The sequence below is a fragment of the Python bivittatus genome, unplaced genomic scaffold, assembly GCF_059951505.1.
Source record: "Python bivittatus isolate LINGU-HERP-01145 unplaced genomic scaffold, Pbiv_v1 ctg000330_np1212, whole genome shotgun sequence".
Taxonomy (NCBI): domain Eukaryota; kingdom Metazoa; phylum Chordata; class Lepidosauria; order Squamata; family Pythonidae; genus Python; species Python bivittatus.
In genome coordinates this window covers 26,460,852-26,475,877 of record NW_028277058.1, presented here as the reverse complement: position 1 = coordinate 26,475,877, position 15,026 = coordinate 26,460,852, and the positions used below count along the sequence as shown (strand labels likewise).

General features: G+C 37.3%; 1 long non-coding RNA gene across 3 annotated transcripts in view; it reads right to left on the bottom strand.

The window, feature by feature from the left end:
• Positions 1–15,026, bottom strand: part of LOC112541001 (uncharacterized) — a 176,797-nt gene that overhangs the window by 119,898 nt on the left and 41,873 nt on the right. For all 3 annotated transcript variants that reach the window (XR_015796323.1, XR_015796324.1, XR_003085038.1), the window contains exons 2-4: positions 11,065–11,150; positions 9,670–9,771; positions 901–971 (exon numbers count right to left, since the gene is read on the bottom strand). This is a non-coding gene — a long non-coding RNA (uncharacterized LOC112541001). The remainder of the gene's footprint in view (positions 1–900; positions 972–9,669; positions 9,772–11,064; positions 11,151–15,026) is intronic.

The window sequence follows — 15,026 nt, the reverse complement described above, 5'->3', positions numbered from 1 at the left end:
TGTGAAGAAACTGCTGCTGACATGATGTCTTGGTTGTCTCCACTTCCTGAGTTGAGTTTCAGAGCTGAAATCATTACTGTGGTATTGGCTCTTTATTCTCCACTCTCTGCTATCATTTCCTGAAGGAGATGGCTGGATTTCAGGGCATTGCTAAGCATGAGGCAGGTGTGCTGAACTAATAATTTTGCCAAAAGCAACATTGCTGACTTGCAGATAAACTTTAAAGCAGAGTGCACAAACCATGTGACAACTACTGCACTCCAGAAGAACTATAAGATAAGTTCAAAACACAGGGAAGAAATTCCTAGGTGGAGGCATGATTGTTTGATTATGACAAAGAAAGATGTTGAAAAAATAGCTCTCTGCTGGTTTAAACATAGGCCCCGCTGGTCTTACTCACTTTGTACTGCACGGCATTACACTTGCACATTTGTTCGGTTAAGAGCTAATTTGCTCCTGGAAGCTTTGCAGGCCATTCTTTTGCTAGAAAGGGTTTTATTTCATGTGGAAAGGTAGTTACAACACAAAGCATGTAAAACTCACCAGCACTGAGAGACTTCAAACAGACTTCTTTATCAGTTTGAGTTTGATGGCAATGGAAAAACAAATGCCAGTGTGAGTTTTAATTAATGCAACTGTTTAGCATTATTGAAGGTTCATTTTTAGCTGTTTATGGAGGAATGAGACTGCTTCTGTTGCCACAAGATCAGAATCTAGATGTAAAAGGCAGTTATTTGTTTTTAGGACCTTTTCCTCTGCCCTTGTGGATGTGACAGAGACCAGGTGCAGCTTCTTTGTCTGCATAATTTCATCATACCTAAAGAAACTATTCCCTTCCCAGAACGATATCCCCCACCCTGTCAATCCTTTCTTTGTGGAAAAGGAAGAAGTGTTGCTTACCTTAACAAAGAGAGAATGAAATTGTTTAGAGGCATCAGAAATCCAGCTCCATGACATTGTCTAAGGCAAACCTAGGAAGGAAGAGGCCACAATATCACTGGGCAAAACTGCAGATTTTCCATAGTCAGATAAGGACATGTGCCTAATTAGAGTTGCACTCCATTTTTTCACCTTGCATGAAGGTGCATAACTCCTGGTAAGAGTTTGTATGGAACTTAATCTTCCTCCCAACTTATTCCAAATGTATCCTGCAACTTTTAATGTGGGAAAACCCACTGAATTATGTCTAATTCAGGACCTTGCTAAGATATTAAGGGAGAAAGACAATAGATTTTTAATTGTGCCATAATGGTTTCTGAGATAAATCAGTTGAATTCCAAGAAGCAATAAAAGTCCAAATTTAAATCCAATAGTATAACTGAAAGCAAGGAAAGTTCAAGTCCCCCATATTCATATGAAATTCATGATTCTGAAAAAGAAAATCTATGGGACTGACCATCCCATGAAAACTTTGTCAATATTTTATTAACACAAGTCTTAACACAAAACTCTCCCTAGTAATATATATCATCTTTGGAGTAGTATTCATTTTAACATTTATTCTTCCCTATAGATTCACCTATATTAATCTAAAATAAAAACAAATGGGAAATATTACCCATATATATAATTAAATTGTTCTTGTTAAAATATATTTAAATGAATCAATACAAAAGGTAAGGCTTCATGTTTATACTTGTATAAATATTAGAAGCAACAGATAGTATATAAGACTTATTACAATTAATGTAATCACCTGAAAATTTAGCGAAGTATGGTACTATCGTAAAGAAAATTGGGGATGATCAATAAGGCTTAAAATATAATTAGTATATAATAATGCATGTTCTTTTGCAGTTGTCCTGATATTTGAAACAACGCTACCTTGCCTAACAAAACAGGCCAACAGTTCCAATTTCAAGATAAACAACAGAGAAGAAAGTGGACATCCTTAAGGAGTGCTCCATAGTAACCTAACAGGTAAAGAAATAATTTCATTTGTAGTAGCCATTGTGATTAGAGGACTACCTTTAAACCAACTATAAAGTTAAAAGGAAAACCAAATCTAGCCAGAACATGTTCCAAAAATATAATCTGCACCATATTGAAGGCTTTCTAATGAGTCAACCACCTTTGAATCCAACTTATATAATTATGTATCAAGTATACCTGCTAAAACTATAGTAGTGTCTGATGTTTAATACCCTTTAACAAAACCAGACTGTGCTGGATGAACTATTATATATCATTTGCATTTTCTGACACAAAGTTGCTAAAACAAATTTTAGCACCCAAAGAAATTGGGTGATAACTCGTATATTGTACAGGCCCTTTAGTTGTCTTCAAAATTACAGAAGTAAAAGCCTTTCTGGAAGAAGTGAGGAAAACTTTATCAGCATTTGTCCTAGACAAAAATGAAGAGAGAATGAAAGCTGGAGGTTGGACTGGAACAAGAAATAAATGCCTTTTGCCTGTTTATAGGAAAATAATCAGGGCCAGAATCTTACTTAATTTCATTGATTCAATTGTATCCATGTTAAAGTTACAGCTAGATAAGTTGCTTGATTCTGCATTAAAAATTGATAGTGTAACTGGAGCATAGTAAGAAATGGCAATTGAACTTATATTGCAGTTATCTATCTGATTAGCTAAAGATTACCTAAAGACTAAAAAAGTGTATTCACTTTGAGATGGAATCAAATATTGCCATATACTCATCAAATTACATTCCAATAAACAGGCTTATAGACTTTCCATGAATTAGACCTCAATTTACTTGAAATTGCATTTCACTAGGGGGTTTAAAACATGATTAAAATCCCCAGCCATAATTATCTGGTCAACAGCCAGAATAAAAAGATGGGCAAAAAAATCTATGTACACATCAAGAAAATATTTTATCCTATGTCTACTGAACATCCCAGAGGATAAATAGCAAGTGTTGTGTTTCATCTTCTGCATGCTAGAACTGCATATGTCAGAAGGGAACATTCTGGAGCTATTCTATCTTGACATCATTTTGGCTTAATATCCATAAGATTGAAAATAGGGTATTGGGAAAAGAAACAAGGATGAAAATTTCAAATGTACTGTTAAATACAGTGTTAAAGGTTTAGTTTGTTGTTTAAGAGTTGAATTACATAATTCAAAGCAGTAATTATATATGAATCCTTTTTCTTTTGTTTTTATTTATTTATTTACTGTTTTTGGTTAGATTAGTTTACACAAAATAGAAAAAAAAAGATGTGAGCTAATTTTAGGTATCTTTACCTAAAGAGCCCAATACTCAAGACCATTTAGTCCAGATTCTAAATCAAAGTTAGGTGAGTTTTTCAGGCAATAGGTGCTATTTCACAATCCTACATGATGGCACACATAAAAATGTTTTAATTTTTTTTTTTTAAAGAATGTAGCTGAACTCATAAGATTTTAGCAATCCCATTGACAGGGTGAGTGATGTAGTGAACCTCATCAAAGAGTTGATGTGATTTGCTTTGGTGATTTGCAGCTGAGCATTTGCAGAAGCTTCTCCTGTACATGTATAGTATATATACGGTTACCTGAGGGACCGCCTCTCCCCCACGAGTTCATCCCGTCCCACCCGATCACACAGAGAGGGCATGCTCCGGACCCCTTCAGCAAAAGAACTCTGACTAGCGGGGTCCAGAAGACGGGCCTTCTCTGCTGTAGCCCCCGCCCTTTGGAATATCTTGCCCCTGGAGGTGAGATTGGCCTCCTCACTCCTGGCCTTTTGGAGGGATTTGAAGACCTGGCTCTGCCGCTTGGCCTGGGGTGGGGAGGGAAGACTCAAACGTGGGGATGGTTAGCCCCTTAGAGGCCTGGCATTGCTGCCTTGAACCATTGGCCTCCTGGATTTCTTCCCTTTTATTTTTGTGAATGTGAATTGTTATAGGTTTTAACTGTATATTTATTTATTGTTTTAACGTGTTGTGAGCCGCCCAGAGTCCCCCACTGGGGGGAGATGGGTGGGGGACAAATTAAATAAATAAATAAATAAATAAATAAATAAATAAGCAGATGCTCCTTCCAGCTATTGCAAGTACAGGAAGAGGCTTCAGAAGAGGCCTAAGAACAGTACAAAGTTCTATATCACTTCTGAAGTGAAGGTACCTCATTGCTTGTGAAGCAGCCTTGAGAGGGCATTTTGCCTTGATTTTCATGGAAGCAAAGCATTGTCTGAAAGACTTGCACTGCACTAACATTTGGATAAATACACTACTATCTGAACATATTGTTCTAAAACAATAGTGGTAATATCTGAATTAGCTTCTCAATCTTCCATAGGACTGCAGAAGACCATCTTGTGACAGAGATTCACATGGGTTGTCAGTGGAAGGGATGGGTTTGACCCTACGATGCCACTAAGGGATTATTTTAATTTAAAAAGTGCTGCTGAAATTATGACTGAATTTTGTTGATACAATTTCCTAGCTCAGAATCTGCTTGAAACAATAGATCTTGGATTTGGTTTGAACATGTTAGAAACCATGTTTTCTATCTGCAGTTCAAAGCTAATTTGATTTGATTATGTTATTAACTTTTCCCACTTTAAGTGAATTTCTGTTTCCAAGAGTTGCCATCAATACAGATGAGTCTTCCCAGATACGTTTCCTATTGGGATTCTTCCATGCATTTATTTTTCTCTATATTTCCTTCTTCCAAAGGATCTCTACTGTTACCAGGTCTTCTGTTCAAATCAAACAACTCTCATATTCTCAAGAATTATTTCATGACTCGAAGCTTCCTACCAGCTTTGCAAGAAGATTGTTCCAAAGTATCAGCCTTATTTCCAAATCCCTAAACAAGTTCACTTGAGAAGTTATTTCCTTCTATCCTTTGAGCCTTTCTGGTCTACTAGCTAACATTCATTCCTCTAAGCCAGTTATATCAAACTCCTAGATAATGTTACACTGAAAACATCCTACATACTTCCCTTACATTGTCAATCATCCTAGCTTGAGTGTTATGGTGCTGTAATCAGATACTGCCTTTTGAGAGGCGTTACTGTGCAAGTTTAATTGTCTGTAGTAACATATTTCAAGAATCTGTAGTCCAAACATATGCATAAATACTCATGTTTTTCTACAATATTTATTTGAGTGGCTAGTGCAAATATTGCTTCTGGATCTCATGAACAGAACCTCAGTAAGATTTTCTTGGAATATCCTGCAATATCATCAGCCCCAGCCTGTTTAACTTTGATTAATGAAGATGGTAGCTCCCTTTCCAGGTCTTTTAACAATTTAAAATTGAACAACTTTTACCAACCCTGTGTGGTTCAGCCCTGATTCACTTCAAATTGGAGATCCAAGATTTTAAGAGGCATTGATTTAATCTGAATTTTTCACTTGAGATTCTAGTAAACCATTCAAGCCACTCCAAGATCTGATCTGAAGACTGATTAATCCACAGGCTATCATTGGAAAGCAACAAAATGTCTGCAGGTGCTTCATTTTGAAGGGCAGAATGGGGTGAAAACAGCAGAGGTGGCAGACTTTTTAAAGGATGTTACCCCTACCAGATTTCAAAGGTTTTACTGTTTTAAATTTTCCTCTTGAACCTCTGATAAATCAAAGCAATAAGTAATGCCAAAAATACAATACAGCAGCAGTTGTGCTGAAACAAAGCATAAAGCCACCTTATAAATAAAAATAATCAAAAACTATTTAAAAAGGCATGTCCATACATTTTCATTTGTTTTTTCCAGGGCATCAAGCTTTGCATGACACTTAAGAATGACCATCACCTTGTGGGGTAGGTGCTTCGCTGGTTTGGATCACTGTCATTGGCAAAGCTGGCTTACAAGCTTGGATTTTCCTGGGAAGAAAATTCCCTCCCTCCTTATTACTGGTTTCAGTGGGATGCCAGGCTGGACAGGGCATATTGGTAAAGCTTGGCTTCTTCTGGGTAGGACTTAAAAATATGGGAAGTGATTTGTCCTTGTATGGTGGTGTTATAGTTTTCTGGCAATACTCTATGTTATTTAGTTAGCTGGCACCAGAAGCTAGGGCACAGAGAAGGGCTAGCAGAGGGAGAATGGCACTCATAACCTTGCCACTGTCTGTTCTTAAAAACAGATGTATGAGCCTTCAAATGGAAGTATTAGCCTGACATGCATTGATTCATTTTCAAGAGACTTACATCTGCCCTAATCGTACAGAATTTAAAAGTAAGATTTGACCTGAAATGCACCCTGAACTGATCAGCCTTGGGCCCATATCCAGAATGCAGTGAGCTGAGAACCAGGACATTCCTTTAGCTCAACAGAAAGCAAGGTTCAAGCTTGTGGCTGACCCTATTAAAGAAGCTGAAAGCCAAGAAAGTGAATAAAGCCCAAAGCAATGTTAGCCTTGCCATCTCAAGCTGCAGTAGGAAGGGCAGTCTGGATCTTTGTTTCTTATTTCCTATATCCTGCAGTTTAGTTTCAGTCTCTTCCTGGATTGCATCAATATTACTGCTACCCAGTGAGTTATATTTGTTTTCAAACTTTATTTTAATCTTATCAATGAATGTAAAATGAGCACTCAAAATTGGGTGGGGGGAGGGAGGAGATAGAACTATATTCCTATCAAGTAAATCCAGTAAAAAAACTTTCTTGGAGTTATAAGTAAGTGACTCAGCATTAGCTATAGATAAAAGGATTTAATCATGCATGATATTTATGCTCAGGTCAGCTCATAATTTGAATCTGATCAAGGCTATTCCAGTATTGGAAAGAGTCAAGTGCACATGAGGAGTGAGGTCTTTTACAAGCCAGTGATCATAGTCTGAAGGGTAGAAGGGTTTGGGCAGACCATTCTTTATTCTTACATATTCACTCAAGAGTGAGTAAAAGGCAACGTTTACCAATTCCTTTAAAGATATACACTGAGAGATACTCTGTTCCTTAATTCTAAGCGTAAATCTCTTGCACTTGGCTCCTGCTGATGGATCTTGAAATTCTAGAAAAAACAATAATGTCAGTCTGACAAGCCTACTATTAACCTACTCAGTCTGGTCATTTATTTATTTATTTATACGTCACATTTATATAGCCACCTATCTCACACAAAGCGACTGGGCAGTGTACAACAATTAAAATAACAAGGGAATAAAAACAGGCATTATAAAAAGATAAAAAGTTAGTATTGGAATAAAAACATTATCACACATTTTAAAAAATAGATTTGGTTAATCAATAGACTCCTTGTTTTTCAGAAATTCATGCAGAAAATGATAAAACCAGCTGTCTGTATTGTGCTTGTATGAGGAGAAGGATGATCTTGCAATTAAAGCAAGTCCAATTAAAGAAGTTACTTTACTTCTTACTGTAATATTCTTACAGACATAGTTTGTGTAGGTTCACATTTAACCTTTATTTATCTTTTTATCAAAACTCCTGAATGAAGTAGGAGATTTTCACATGAGAAGGTTTCAAGCCGTTCTTGAATATCGTGGACTTAAGGACACTATTCCTGGAAAGTCCACCTCTATTCCCTATGGAAGAATTTAGTTACAGATAGTGGGATAATAGAGTTTTTTTTGTTTTTTTATTTTGCTATTAACCCAACAATTCTTATTTCTTTTTGTCTGGATGGTGATAGTGGTGGGGAAATGATTGAATTTGTGCAGGATGGGATTAAGTGGACATGTAAATTTTACTGTTTCTCCTGGACTCTAACCAGAAAAGAAGAGTGCTTTTCATATGATGGTTTATAGTACAATCAAAAAAGTACACAAAGGGTGCCCTTGACTTTACATTATTGATTAGTGTTAGTTATTGTTCATATCTAATCATATAAGTCCTTTTATACTCTATACTGTTATTACAACAGGATTTTTTTTCCTTCTCCCATATTCAATGTTTCATTGAACTTCCGTTTTATGAGAACTCTGGAGAACTCAAAAGCATGCTTACTACTTTGGAACATTTTGGTTGTTGTAATAAAGATATTTATCACCAGCTCTTTATCTGTGATTCTCTGTGTGACTTACAGAGGGAAATAGTTGCTCACCATTCCTTGCATATTGAGATCTACATGAGATGCTATCACTGAAACAGGGCATAAAAATTCAGATTATGATTATATTGCTTAAAACTTTAATGTAAAATTCCAGACAGATAGATGTCATAGTGAAAGGAGGATGGGAAGGTTCTGGGGGCCTGTGAATATACTTGACTATCATTTGGAGCTATCTGTGTTCAGAAGCAAGCTCTTATTTTATTTTTGATCCCTTCAAGTCAGTCTTGACTCCTGCCAGGACAATTCCCTGCAGTTTTCTTGGCTGTATTTTAGAAGTTGTTTGCCATTGCCTCCTTCCTAGGGCTGAGAGAGAGCAACTGGCCCAAGGTCACCCAGGGTCATTTAGGCTTCATGCCTAAGGGAGAACTAGAACTCACCAGTTTCTAGCCAGATGCCTTAACCACTGCACCAAACTGGCTCTCAAGCTCTTATAAGGATTTATAATAATGGGAAGTTATATACAAATATATTAAATATATAAATAAATAACGAATATCTTACAGGTAAGACAAATGTCTAATGAGTTATTCTTAGGACTGCAGATAAAGCACATCAATACATTACACAATAAATAGAGCAAAAATGATTGTGTGGTGGGGAGGGATGAAGGAATGAATGAGTATTCTTTCATACTCATGCTTTGTTTGTTGGCCAAACTCTTGTGTTCATTAGTTCAATTAGGCAAGACTACAAACCTACCCTTTTATTTTATATCTGAATAACCATATTAATTCACAACAGTACACAGAATAAAGTCTAAATCTGTTATTTTAAATACAATTTATAATCTACAAGTCAAGCAGAAATAATATTAAGGCTTTTTTTTTTAAGTCACCTTTTACATTACATTTATCCTATGCCCTAGCTAATTATTAGCTACAAATGCAATAATTCTTGGGGATATGTAACCTGGACACTCTTTGCCTTCATGTGGCGCTTCATGCCTGGGGGCTGTGCACTCTGCCCAGGCTGGCAATCTCCCTTTGCAAACCTATGACCACTTCTCTTTGCTGTTACAATGGTGTATATTTCATAAAGGGACCTTGAAAGATGCTATTTTCCTGTAGAAATGAACATGGAAATATATACATTTTAAAAGATTTCTACAGGCACTGAATCTGAATTTCATTTAATTATTTACAAATGCTGTTCAAAATACTAGATGATGAAATGCTGAATACTGCTAAAAAGAGATAAACTATCACATTTTTTTTCATCCAAACACACACACAGAGAAATAGAATTATATTCTTACAGCTACATCTTCATCTCCCTGCACTGTTAAATGTTGAAGAAATCTCATTTTAGTCATTTCATGAATTCAGAACCACAATATTTCGCTCAACAAATAACAGCTCAGTGGTTGAATAATATAAAAGATTCAGAACTTTCATTGTCAAAAAGCAAAATCATTTTTTATGTCAAGTAGTTCCCTCTCTTTTTTTCTTAGGAACAAATTCACACATTGGTAATTTCTCTCTACAGATATGCATTCACCACAAGACATTAGTTGGGACTTCCGTAGGTCCACCTGGATTTAACTCAGATACTGAATCCAAAGTGTGGTTTGTGCTTATCCTTGGTAGGCAAGGGAAAATAGGCACAACTACCACTTATTCACCCTTTAACAGAATGGGATAAAGTTCCAGTCACATCCTAGGGATGAAGACTGCCAGAGAAATTGACCAAGCCTTTTGGAACTTACCTGTTTTGAACAAACTTAGATAACATTTGCATGTGGGATAATTCTTTGTCAATACTGATATGCATCTCTTCATGGGTTAGACCAGCAGTAAGTAAATATCTCCTTTAAAAAAAAAAAAAAAGCAGTATTGCAATTTATATCTAAGCCCAGTTCAATGCAATTTTAAGCATAGTTCCAGATTTGTGCTAGGAGATGTCTGTGCGTCTGTGTGTGTGTAGTCCTTGGTGCTCTCTGAGCTTGGTTGTTTGCTTGCAGACGTTTCTTTACCTGACTAGGTAACACTATCAGCGCTAGTGAGTGTGGGATTTGCTCTCTGTTTATATACAGTAGTTTGCCCTGCCAGCATTGGTAGAGGTGTGGTTTTCTCCTTGATAGTTCCTTGATTAGGGTATTGTTTTTCTGCTTGATTGTTTGTCTGGTGTTAATCCCTGCTTATCTGGGTGGTGGTTGCTGGGGATGATGTGTTCTGGTCTTTTTGTTTCCTTCTTATCTTTTTTTTATTGTCTCTTTTGAATGGGGTGTAAACGTGGTTTATTTCTGTGTGTTTATTGATGGTTGAGTCTGTACATGTGTTGTGAGATTAAGGAGTTTTCATTGTGTCTTCTGACTGCTAGTTGGTGTTCACAAATGTGCTCTGCTAGTCTTCTGCCTGTCTGCCAACATAGTGGCTGTTACAGTTCTTACACTGTATGTTGTAGATGACTCCTGTTTTTTCTTTTTGGGCTACTGGGTCTTTTGGTTTACATAAGATGTTTGGGAGGGCTTCAGTTGGTTTGTGTGCTATGGTGATGCTGTGTTGCTGTAACAGTTTCTGAGATGTTTTTGAAGTATGGTGGTGTTATCCTTTTCATAGCTTGTGTTGGTTGTGCTGTGGTGGTTTGAGTGGTAAGGCACTTTTTGGTAAAGTTGTATGGGTATCCATTTTGTTGGAAGATGTATAGGTAGTCTGTTTTCTTTTTCTGGTGTTCTGGGTTGCTGCAGTGCATTTGTACTCATCTGATAATGTTCTTACACAACTCCTATTGTGGGAGGTTGGGTCCTTACGCTGGTAATGGAGCACTTCATTAGTGTGGGTTGTTTTACTAATTTGTTGTCATTTCCTCTGCTGATGAGGATATCCATGAGGGATATTGTGTTGTAGTTTTCTTCTTTCCTTGTGAATATTATTGCTTTGAATATATTGTTGATTTCATGTGTCTTCTCTAGTTGTTCCTTTTTTATTATAACAAAGGAGTTGTCTACATACTGGATCCATACTTTTGGTTGTATGTGTGGGAGTGCTATAGTTTCTAGACCCTGTGCTACAGTCACTGCTATGAGTCCTGAGAGTGGTAATCCCATGGGTGTTCCTCTGATTTGTTGTACATGTACTTACAACATAGCCAAAGAACTTACAAAAGGCTTGGCCATCTCACAGAGAGGAGTGAATATTCTAGAGCGAGCAAACTCCCCACTACAGTGCCTCCAGAAGAATCAAAGACCTAAAAATAGAAGAAGATGAAATTGCAGTTTCATTTGATGTCATAGCACTCTTTACATCCATAGATCCAGAACTAGCGAAAGAATCCATAGCTGCACTATTACACAACACACCCAACCTAGCCAAATACACTAAGATCAAAATACCCAGAATCATGGACCTCATCAGCCTCTGCCTCACTATCTACTTTCAGATTGATGGACAAATATACCAATAGATCAGAGAAACACCCTTGGGAACACTGCCCTCAGGACTCATAGCAGAGACTGTTATATATTCATGACAGTGAGATGTTGTATAGATTGAAGTTATGCAAAATAAGCAATATGAATATTTCCCCATCAAACTACCTTTTCAATACATTGAACTACTGTAGCATTCTTGCCAACAATAAAGAGTTGTTTTATCACTGCTTTTTTCTGGGGTGATTTTTTGATTTCCCTTTCTAATCTACAGTTCTGGTATTCCCATCCAAGTGGTAAGCAAGCCCAATTCTTAGTTTCCAAGCCCAGAGAAGGTCAGTCAGGTGCTGACACTATTGAGACTGCTGTGTACCAGGAAGATAAAGTCCAACATTTCAGGAGAGCACTAGATTGGGAAACTGATTGTGGTAAAATCCGCCCCCCCCCCCGCCACATTACTAAAAATCTGTCTGTGGTACTTCTAAAGATAATTGTTTAAACAGACTTTCCATTTTCACCCCTTGTAATTGCTTTCTTTCCTTCCTCATGTTGTCAGGTTCAGTGAAATATTTTCATTTCATTAATATTTAGATTTTCCTAATCTATACTAGTTAGACAAAATCCAAACATCTGGTAAAATAAATAATTTCTACTCATCTTGCACGGCAAAGCACACAAGCAGTACCCTTGAAGATTAGGTATTTTTCTGGGTTAAGTCAAACAGTGGTACAAATCTCACTTTGGCTTCTAAAAAAACCTTCCTTTAAAGGAGATGTGGGATGTTGAGTTTACAGAACAAAGTGCAAACAGGATTTTGAGGCTAACCCAGAAGCTGTGCAGAATATCTAACAGAAGAGAAGTTGCTATGTAAAGAAGTTAAGCACTACAAGATATCAAAGCTGATGTGCTAGCTCGATCCTATGAGTCATTACTTCAAAGCAAAGCCAAAAATCAATTAAATACCACATGAGCTTACCACTAAGAGATGCAATCTAATAAAAGCCACTCATTTTCTTACACTGTGGTCCTTCTAAGCAGTTTACTTAAACATTTTTCTCAGAGTGTACTGAAGTTCACCTCCTAGTATAGGGCTGTCAAATCAGGGCTGAAAAAATCTAAATGTCTTCAAGATGGCAGCAAAGAGTTAAGAGTATTCTGTAGCTGTTGGCTGTCACTTAGTCGTTGTCTGGATTTTGCAGCCCATATCTAGTTTTTTTTTTTTTATTTGCGCTCAGTCATTACCGACTTTGCAGTGACTGCTTGGACGAGTCCTTTGCAGTTTTTGGAGGTGGTTTGCCAGTGCCTCCTTCCTAGAGCAGAGCCCAGCTGGCGAGCGCAGGAGGCGGGGTTTCCGTTGCTTCGCGCCCTCTTCGGGCGCGTGCGGTTTTTCGCTTACCGGCAGCTGCTCCTGACTCCTTTTTGCAAGGCGCCGCCAGCATTTTTCCTCCCACTGGAGTGAGAGTACCCATTTATCTACTCACGTGAATTTTCGAACTGTTGGGTTTACAGGAACTGGGGAGGAAACAGGAGTCCATATCTAGTAGTCCTTCCTTATTATTGCAATATAGATTGTCTTTTTCATCTGAACAGGTTACATTACAAACAAGTTGTAACCTACTTTCTATCCCTTAATTTATATGAGACAGCCAGCCACAATTCATATGCTCATGAAAGTCCAATCATGTATTAGAAGATAAATCTAAGCCCTTTGTGTATATTATTTATTTATTTATCAAATTTGTCACTGCCGATCTCATTAAAAAATGACTGGGCAGTTTACAGAGCAGTTAAAATCAGTTAAAAATACAATATAAAATAGTCCCAAAAAGGGGACTAAAAAAATGGGGAGAAGAAGAAAAAATAGATGAGCAATATCTTTATTACAGAGATGTACAACTTACAGATTCTGGTATACATGGTCCCCCCAGCCAAAGATTTGCTGAAGCCCTAGGTGCCTGAGCTAAAATTATTACTAAGTTGCCATTTTTAATGTGAGAGGAATAGAAAAGATAATACATAATTGGAGATTAGTTCTAATAACTATATTTAAATTTATGATTGTTTTTATTCCAGTGAAAAATTTAGTTTGCATCCTGACCCCACCCATTTTTTGAAGTGAAGTCCCCCTAACGTGGCACGAAAGGAGTAAGTGTAGCCTTTAGCCCAAACAAATTGGTACAACTTTGCTTTCTTAAGGCAAACTAGAATGTATGCAGGCTTTCATGTTCTCATGGCCCATTCCTTAAATCAGATTAGAGAAAAAGCAAGGGATTGGGAGTAGGCAGAATTTCCTGGTCCCCTCCCCACCCTTTTTTTTTTCTCATCTGCAGAGCTGGTCTAAATGAGGGAAATGAATTATTACTGCTACAATACTCAAGGCCAAACCGCACATGATGCAACAGATCAAAAATTAAGTCTCTAGACTTTCACTCCTACCACACATTTTTTTCTTTAATCAGAGCAGTAGTAGTGCTGTGGCAGAAATAATCTTTTAACACTCCAACATGGGAGAAAAAAAATCAAGGAAGATGCAGACATAATTGCTAATTTTGCAATCTTTTCTCCCGAACCTTGAGAACAGTTGAGTTATTACGATATGGTATTATTGTTCCATCCCAAGATGCAGAATGGAGGCATAAAGATAAGCCTTTAAGCAAGATAATCTAGGACATGAATTTTGAGCTCTCTTCAGACCCAGCTGTTTCTGAACTCTATCTGCTGAAGTTGAAAGCCAACAACTTTGCCTTAGACACTTCTTTTATCACTTACCAATTTCTAAAAGCAGTTTTCCCAGTGTCATTAAACACTGTTGGAAAGATAAATAGTACAAGCAAAAAAGACTGGAATGAGCCAGAAAAAATGACTTCATGCTGTCCAATGTTTAAAAGGGACCACGATGCTGATGTTTGATATATGTTTATTCCTGATAAACATAGCAGCTTCATGCATACTCAGACCCAAGCTAAGTAATTTGTTTGTGTGGCTGATGATCTTTTGGTGCATTTTTTCTTCTTTTATGAGAAGGATAAAGATTCAACCATATCAAACCCCCCATGTTAAAAAAAGTCATTTTCTCTGGCTATCACATACAACTTGGTAATGACATCTGGAGATCTGTGGGAGCCACATTCAAGGTTTTCAGGATTTCAGGTTGTGCATGTTTGAAATGGAGGCTGGATATCTCTCCACTAAGATAATTTCATTTTAGATTCCTGGGCAAAGCAGGGGATTGGGGTCAAGGAACCAAATGGCTTGTTCTAGCTCTATGATTCTATGATCCTGCATACTTTACTAAGAAGCTCCTTTGCAATAACAATTCCTAGATTATCCTAATTGTGCCGGCAGTCTGTGAATAGGAACCTGATAATGAGACAATATTTTTAGCTTGAAACAACTCTCACCAGTTTGCCTGATTTCCCAGTAATGTCGGTCAATACTGATCCTCATCATTTATTGCTTGTTAGGCTGGCTATTTTAGCTATTTAGCTAGCCCAGTGGGGTATGTGGTTACAATGAATGAGTTAGTGACACCCAGTAGATATTTCTACACCATAGACATGAGTGGGACAAGGATTTTTGGAAGAGCTGGACTAAAAAAACAAAACAAAACTGCACTAAGACTTATATTAGGACTGTTGTGGTTGTCAGCTACTTCCCAGAAAGGAAATACACAACCTTTTCCATGTCTAGCTTTA